The following is an 8,829-nucleotide window of genomic DNA, read 5'->3' on the forward strand; positions in this document are numbered from 1 at the left end:
TCCAGTTCCAACTCCCTCATATATGAGAAGCACAGCTGTACTGCACATGTGATGGCCTGGAAAGACAACTCAGTCCCTGGGGAAATGCCCAGTGACTTATAGGAAAGCCACTCATGGTGGAGAGGAGTGCTTTGGATCCCAGCTTCATGTTTTACAGGCAGTCATAAAAAAATCAAACACTCATTTAGCAGATGGAGTAAGGTTTTTTTAAACCAGAATTGTAACATGTCATGGCCAGTACTAATCTCTGCTCTCACGGTCAGAGGTCCCCTCTGATGCAGGGGGGGACTCTCCTATCCTGTGCTCATGCAGTGTGACCTGGAAATCCCTGTGGTCTTGGAATTCCCCTGGCTCCAGGCCCATGAATGGGGGTGAAAGTACTGATTGCTGTTCAACATCCTGTCCCACCAGAGAGTGGATGGAAAAATATTGATTTCCTTTCAGAGGAGGCAGATTCACAGATGCACTTATTGTGGGCTTGTCCCTCCTTGGAGGCAAAGGGGATGCAAAGACAAACCCCCTCCTATCCCATTTTCAAGTCTCCTGTCATGGAGCAGGAAGATAACACTGAAAAAAGGCTGCATAACATGCAAGATCTTGTCTTCTCCACCAAACCACAGTACAGACCCCTGTCTTCTGTGCTGGCCAGCAAATATTAAATGAGGTCCTGTCTCCACCAAGCTGGACCACCTTCATCCTGGCAGCCCCTAGGTGCCATCTCTTGCTTCTACAAAATACTCCAGGGATGTTTCCAAGCCAAGGTGCCCTTTCAGAATGAGCTTCAAGGCTGGGAAGAAGCTACTTGGGATCACATGCAGAGGAAGAAGAAAACATAAGTAAGGAGGCACGAGGTGTTCAGCCTGGTGACAGCAGTAATTGGCTCAGATTGCTCTGGCTCATGAATGTGCACTGGTGCTGTTGGAAGTGGGACATATGAGTGTCACCAGCACTGAGGTGCCACCATGGTCTGCATATGGGAGATGTGGCTGCCCTGTTGAGAGAGGTTATTAATGTTTCCCATGACCTTGCCCTGAGTGCCAGAGCAGCAAAACACTTGTTCTGCAGTGCTCAGAGGGGAAGTCCAAAGAAATGGCTTCTCCCAAGACAAGACACACACACCCACTCAAAGGACAGAGACTCTTCTCTAGAGTCTCACAGCCACTTGGGAATTTGGGACCCTTGAGGTTGAAAGCCCCCCCTCGCCCCCCATGGCACACACCTGGAGGAGCACTTCACCTTCTCTGGCTGAAGCAATTTGTCTTAACTAAAGCATTTCAATTAAAAGTCAAGACTGAATCACTGCAAAGTGCTGGTGACAGGAGTCATTAAACTGGAATACAAGTTTTAAATAATTATTAATATGCTCTGCAAGACATCCATAAAAGGCCCTTAATCAATATGCATTTCAGTTCAGTGCATTAGGGGTTTAGGAATTTAAATTCACAGCAGTGGAAGGGTTGGGAAATCGTCATGAATTTCCATCAGAGCTCTTGCACAACCAAACCTGGGAGATCATCATCAGGATCCAAGCTGTTGGGAGGGTGTGACCAAATGTATCAGACTATTTTGGTGGCCTGTGCCAGAATGAATTGGTGGCTCTTCTCCCTGGAAAATGGGTATTGGGGCACATCATTGACGTGGGGGCAAGTTTTTGAGTCCCTGTTGGTGACAGCAGCAGGGATTTTGCTTGGCCATCTCAGTCAGTGTCAAATATTCACAGGCACTACTGGCAATTTAAGCATTACCTGACCATCCCCTGGGGAGAGAGCAGAGAGGATGAGGATGGGCTGAGCTGTAGACATGAGCTGTCAGGGCTGCACGTGCTCATGGTTCAAGAGCCCAGATCTTCCCGTGCAGCATTCAGGAGCCCTCACAGTACACAAAATAGATTTGATAGCTCCCTGCATAGCTACAGGGTTAGTTTTGTGGCTGGTGCACAGCAAAACAAGATGATAATCCTGCCTTCTGCTGCTGGCAGCGAGGAGACCCGTCATCTCACAGCAGGAGCATGGAGAGGCACGAGCATTCCCAAGGGGAGAAGGGACGAGGGGACCCATCCCAGAAAGTGCTGTGGGAATGTGGGGGACTGGATGGTTTGAAGCTAATTGTGTGCTTCAGCATTTGGCTGGATCAGGGCCAGAGGTGCAGAAAAGAAATTTCCAGTAAGGAGAAACCTCTAGGAAGAACCAAACCCTAGAGGAAGCTCAGGGTGAGGTTTGTGCTTCCTATTCCAGTCTAAAAAAAGCCCTGTCCCAGGAGGGGGTGAGTTTCAGTAACATCCAGATAGCCCAATACTTTGTATCCAGAATAGGGGTGATGACAGTAAAGCAAGTGGAAGCTCCACAAGCAGATGGACCCTCAGAACACCCTTCCCTGCAGGTGGCATCCAGGGGCCCAGGGGCAGAGGAGCATCACACTTGGAATGGTTCAAAGGAGGAGGGATACGCCAAAAGGAGCAGAGATGGTTGTTGCAGTTAACTTTACCCCCAGAGATGAAAACAGGAGCTGGGAATGTATCCCATGGTTATATGCATGCTCTGTGCCATGGATCTGGATGAGGGCCAGGTATTTGTCCCCTCATTTTTCCCTGGGGCAAACCAGGAGCTGGAGGCTGTGCACTAGGAGCAGGCTGGATGCAGCCACACTGTTTTGAAGGCTAAAAAAATTCAGTCCTATAGAGGAAAGCCAGGTTAAGCTATTTATTAGCCTGCCTCAGGCCCTGCTTGGTTTACTGCCAGCCTAAAAATCCCCCAGTGCTGGGAAATCAGCTGGGACCGTGTGTGCACATTGCTGCAGATCAGCTTGTGTTTTGGGGGGTGCATCTGCCTGATTTTGTGACCCTGAAGGTTGAAACGAGCTAGGGAAAAGCAAGCACTTTGGAGAGGGAGAGAGAAAAAAAAAAGCAAAGCAAAGAAAACCAGAAAGAAACCAGAAGCAGGAGTGGGAGGGAAGGAAAAGGGGAGATTTTTGTCTCGGGGAGGCGTCGGAGCCTCCGAGGACCGTCCCCGCCGTCGCCCCGCATTGCGAAAGAACCTTTAGCTTGGGCTCGGGTGCCCCTCGGTTTTGCAAGGCATCCCGGCACGGAAAGCCTGTCCCAGGCCGCTCCTCCCAAAGCGCAGCGGGGATGCTGTGGAGCCGGGAGGCCCCGCGCCGGGGCCGGGATGCAGCGGGGCCGCGGGGCGAGGAGCGGGCGGCGCGGGGCCGCTGCCATCTAGTGGCACTGGGACACGGTCCCCTGCCAGCCCCCGCAGAGAAAACCCCACCAAAACACAGCCCAGACCCCTCCGACACCCCTTCCTTTCCACCATCCCTCTTCACGCGGGGCTATTGGGTTCGGGTTTGGGGGTTTCCGAGGGGTTTCTGCCAGCAGGGGCTTGAACATCTGCCAGGAAAATGCACCGAGACGTAAAGGCGGTGGAGCGTGAATGTATTTGTGAACTGAGGAGCCTTGTACTCCTGCCCGTGGATCTTTCCCACTCCCCTTCTTGCACCTTTCCCCCTCCTTACACCTCTGTGGAAGGTTTTTAACTCCTTTCCCTCCTTTAACAGAAATCCCTCGTGTCGGGAACAGGGCTCTCCAGTCCTCTCCATGCCTTTTCATCCACTGCAGACTCCCACTTCTCTCCCATTTTGTGGCCTCGCTGCTCCCTCTCCTGCCACTGGTGCCCATGGGGACCCAGAGAGAGGGAGCAGGAAGGACAAACAGCCACGTTTCTTCTCTCCCTTCTCGTATCTGTTTAACACACCCCACATCCCCCCCCCCAGATCTTTCAGGGGTGCTGATACCTCTGTTTCTGCACCCAGAAGTTTTCAAGCTGAAGACAGGGGGATGCCTGAACCCCCTCTTCCTTTGTGTTTTCCTGCAAATTCCCTTACACAATCTCTTACAAATTCTCTTACAAATCTCCCCTGTTGTGCTGGAAGCTTCCCTTTACTGTGGGGGTGACATGTCCCATTTCACCCCCACAGCACAGCCTCATATCCAGGGAAGGAGAATGGAGACAGCTTTTCAAAGGCCACCCCAGAAGAGGATGGAGTAACGTGATCCCTACAATCCCATCTTGCCCCCTGGGGTGCTTTTGAGGGGGGCTGCAGAGCAGAGAACCAAGAAACAGCTCCCTGAGATGCTTATCAAGTGCAAAGAGGCACAGAGCTGGAATCAGATTTAAAAGGAGGGGAAAAGCTGAGCTCTGGGCAGTTGTGAGATGTTAACTCGTGGTGATGCTGTGCCTGAGAGCACTGGTGGTTCACCAGTACACGGGGGTGTCAAAAATGGTGCCAGTACAGGGCTCTCCTTGCAAACCTGCACCAGGCACGGGGGCTCTCTGCAGCATCAGATCAACAGGAATCCTCTGTGCTGGAGTGGGTTGGAGCAGTTTGGCAGCACCCTGGGGCCCAAGGGGATGAGGGAGATGGTACAGGCACATTATGGGTCTGTGTCCCAGTGGAAAGACCCTCCATCAGCAGAGGATGTACAAAGTACTTCCACACAGCCCCATATTGATGTACAGCTTTTTTTTTTTTTAGCTCTGATACTAGTCTCTTATGATTTCCAGAAGTATTTAGCCCTTCCCACTGAAACTGGTTTGGAGATGGGGTCCAGCCAACCCCAGGTGTGACCCAGTTCTAGGGGCCCAGTTTGCTCCCAGTCTCTCATTTACCACTATGGTTTGGTGCAAAATCCTGCCAAATTTTCCTCCCATCCCACACAACCTCACAAGAAGCCAGCAGTGTGCCCTGGGTCTGAGGGTTCCAAATCACGCCTTCAGTCTTCAGCAGCACCATTGCAAAGGGGCAGTCAGGGTTTCCTTGTGCACTCCCTAACCACCCACCTCTAACCTTGTTCCAGAAACGTGTCCACCCTACTTTTTCTTCCATTTTTTCTTCTTTTGTTGCTTTGTTCCTTTATCTAAAAAAGAAACAACACAACTTTGAAAGTTTGAGTTGTCTGTGCAGTCAGATCCTTGTGCAAGCCCAGACCAGATGCTTTTTAAAGTCCTTTGGGAGAGGAGCTGCACCCACAGTTAGTTGGGAATGGGCAGGAGAAGGTTTTTTTGGCCCTTGTGTTGAGGGTGTCCCATATCAGCTGGTGATAGCACTGGGAAGTGGTCCCAGGCATGTTTTGTTTTCAAGGAGAGACAATGCTGGGGCCAGCAGCGTGTGCAAGTCAGAGTTTTATGCAGGGAAAAAGGCTCAAGGTACCAGTCTGGCCCCTCTCCATCCTCCTGATGGAGGGCTGCAGGGTGCTGCCCCGGGGACCAATTGTGCTCTGCCACTGAGGAAATCTAGGAGTGGGGGAAAAAAAAGAGATTTTGGAAAAGAGCTGCTACCTGGTACAGCTCCAGGTACAGCACAGTAGAATGGAGCTGCTCCTGGTCACTGAGGTTTCCCATCTCTGAGGATTCTGCCTGTGTTTCCTCTACTATCCCAGCTGCTTGGGATTCCTCCTTCCTCCACATGAGCCAGTTTCTTCTGAGGCTGATTCCACAATCTTCACATCTTAGCTCCATGACAAGCTAGAAGGGGGCTGCAGAGTCCTTACACTTTTATCAGCACTGGATTAATTAACAAAAAAATAATCAGGAATAGAAAAAAGCCTGGCATTAACCTCGTGCTAGAGCAATTTCCAAGCAGGTACTGCCAGCGAAATAAAAACAGCAATTTGCAGCTAAACAAAAATAACAGTTAAGCATTTGAAACACAAATGCACCATTCAGCAGCAGCAGATAAATATTCAGGCACGTTCATTAGGAGGTTGAGGCTGTCTCTCAAATAAACAGACAGGTACAAAATAGCAGCTGGAATACTCCAATTACGCCAATATCACATCAGTGCCGACGCTCCCGGCTCCAGGAGGTGGGAGGGGGTGAAGGGGAGATGGGGAGGAAGAGGGAGGCAGTGGGGAATGTATTTTGTAAAAATTGGTCTTAAATTTTGTTTTATGTAAGCGGTGTTTGGATTCTCCCCCCTTGGAGGACTTTAACTCCCAGGGATGGGAAGTTCCCCTGTGGCACCATGCTCCTCACAGCTCCTCCGCCTGACATGGGATTGGCCTGGCTCCCGGGGGAGACCCACCACACGGGGGAAGAGCAGGACTTGGCCTCCTGCCTGCTGCCCTAAAGCCTCCCTGAGGGTCGGGCAGCTGCCCCCGGGCAGCGAGGGAAGACCGTGGATCAGCCGAAAGCAAAACACGGCCGAACCCAAAAGCTACAAAGCCTTTGGAGCTCAAACGCTGCAGCTGACTGAAAAAATAACATCACCCCCCTCAGCCCCCCCGTGCATCCCCTCGGCCCCCAGGGTGTCCCTGCCGCAGGGCCAGGGGCATGTGCTGGGGACCTGGCTCTGGGACAAGGGGACACCGTGCCCAGGTGGCCTGGGGGAGGTTGGTGGCACATGGGAGGGGTGCTCAGGTGCAATAGGGTGTCCCCCCCTAGGGACAGCTACACTTTTGGGGGTGCTATGTGTCACCTGAAGGAGGGGGGGGACAGGTACTGCCCTGTCCCACACACGACTCAGGGGTGTGCAGTGCTCCCCACCACACGCAAACCCATCTGTAGGCTGGGGAGGGTGCTCAGAGGCAGTGGGGTGCCCCCATCTTGGGTACAGCTACACTTTGGAGGTGCCATGTGTCCCTGAGGGGGGGTGGGGGATGGAGCAGGTATCACCCCGCCCCACACACACCGCAGGGGAGCACAATGTGAGCCGTGGTTTGGGGGCAATGGGGTGCTCAGGGACAGTGGGGTACTCAGGGACAGTGGGGTGCCCCTCACCTCGGGGACAGGTACACTTGTGGGGGTGCCGTATGTCACCTGAGGGGGAGGGATCACAGGTACGGCCCTGCCCCATGCACACCATGGGGTAGCACAACTGGAGCTCAGGTGTGGACCGGGAGTGGGGAGGCTGCTCTGAGACAGTGGAGTTCCACCACCCAGGTACAGCTACACTTGTGGGAGTGACATGTGTCACCTGAAAGGGGGGAGGAAACAGGTACCACTCTTCCCCACACACATATGGAGGCAGAGGAGTGCTCAGGGACAGTGGGGTGCACCCCTTCCAAGGACAGGTACACTTTTGGGGGTGCCATGTGTCACCTGAAGGAGGGGGGAACAGGGCAGTTGTGCCCTGCCCCACGCACCCCATGGTGGGGCAACACTGGAGCCCAGGTGTGGACCAGGGGTGGCTACTAAGTGGGGTGCCTCCCTCCCCCCCCCTTGGGTACAGCTGTGGGGGTGCCCTGTCACCTAAAGGAGGGGGGAACAGATACCACCCTGCCCCACACACAAATAGGAGCAAACCACGAGCCCTGGTATGACTGGGGAGGTGCTCAGGGGCAGTGAGGTGTCTCCCCCCCGCCCCCGGGTACAGTGACACTTGTGGGGGTGGCATGTGTCACCTGGGTGGGAGGGAAACAGGTACCACCCTGCCCCACACACACCACAAGGGTTGCAGTGCTCCCCACCACACACAAACCCTTGTGTGGGCCAGGGGGAGTGTCCAGTGACAGTGTGGTGCCCCTGCCCAGGTACAGCCACACTTTTTGGGTGCTGTGTGTGTCCCCTGGGAGGGGAATGGAGCAGGTATCACCCTGCCCCATTCACACCACAGAGAGATACAATGCAAGCCCTGATGTGGCGTGTGGGGGAGTGGGATAGTGGGGTGCACTCTTCCCCTTGGTAGAGCTACATTTTTGGGGGTGCCATCTGTCACCTGGGGTGGGGAGAGGTACCACCCTGCCCCACACACACCACAAGGGTTGCAGTGCTCCCCACCACACATAAACCCTTGTGAGGGCTGGGGGGAGTGCTCAGGGACAGTGTGGTGCCCCTGCCCAGGTACAGCCACACTTTTTGGGTGCCGTCTGTGTCCCCTGAGGGGGGGTGTGGTGTGTGTGAACGGAGCAGCTCCCGCCGTTCCCCACTCTCACCACGAGGGTTGCAGCACTCCCCACGACACACACAAGCCCTTGTGCGGGCCGGGGGGATGCTCAGGGGCAGCCCCTGCCCCTGCCCAGGTACAGCCACACTTTTGGGATGCCATGTGTCCCCTGAGAGGGGAATGGAGCAGGTATCACCCTGCCCCATTCACACCACAGAGAGATACAATGCAAGCCTTGATGTGGCATGTGGGGAGTGGGACAGTGGGGTGCACTCTTCCCCTTGGTAGAGCTACATTTTTGGGGGTGCCATGTGTCACCTGGGTGTCACCCTGCCCCACACACACCACAAGGGTTGCAGTGCTCTTCACCACATATAAACCCTTGTGAGGGCTGGGGGGAGTGCTCAGGGACAGTGTGGTGCCCCTGCCCAGGTACAACCACACTTTTTGGGGGATGCCGTGTGTCCCCTGAGGGGGGTGTGTGTGTGTGTGGATGGATGGAGCAGCTCCCGCCGTTCCCCACTCGCACCGCGAGGGTTGCAGCAGCGCTCCCCACCACGCACAGATCCTTGTGTCGGTCAGGGGGAATCTCACAACGGGACAGTGGGGTGCTTCCCTCCCCGGTACAGCCACACTTTTTTTGGGGGGTGCCGTGTGTTGGGGGGGGGGAGATGGACGTTATCATCCTGCCCCACAAACCCTTGTGTGGGCCATGGGGGCTGCTCGGGGGTACCTCCTCCCCTCCCAGGTACAGCCACACTTTTGGGGGTGCCGTGTGTTCCCCGAGAGGGTGAGGGGGGGGGTGCGGATGGAGCAGCTCCCGCCGCCCCGCGCTCCCGCCGCCCCGCGCTCCCGCCGCCCCGCGCTCCCGCCGCCCCGCGCTCCCGCCGCCCCGCGCTCCCGCCGCCCCGCGCTCCCGCCGCCCCGCGCTCCCGCCGCCCCGCGCTCCCGCCG

This window comes from Chiroxiphia lanceolata, chromosome 1, assembly GCF_009829145.1.
Source record: "Chiroxiphia lanceolata isolate bChiLan1 chromosome 1, bChiLan1.pri, whole genome shotgun sequence".
In the NCBI taxonomy this organism is placed as follows: Eukaryota; Metazoa; Chordata; class Aves; order Passeriformes; family Pipridae; genus Chiroxiphia; species Chiroxiphia lanceolata.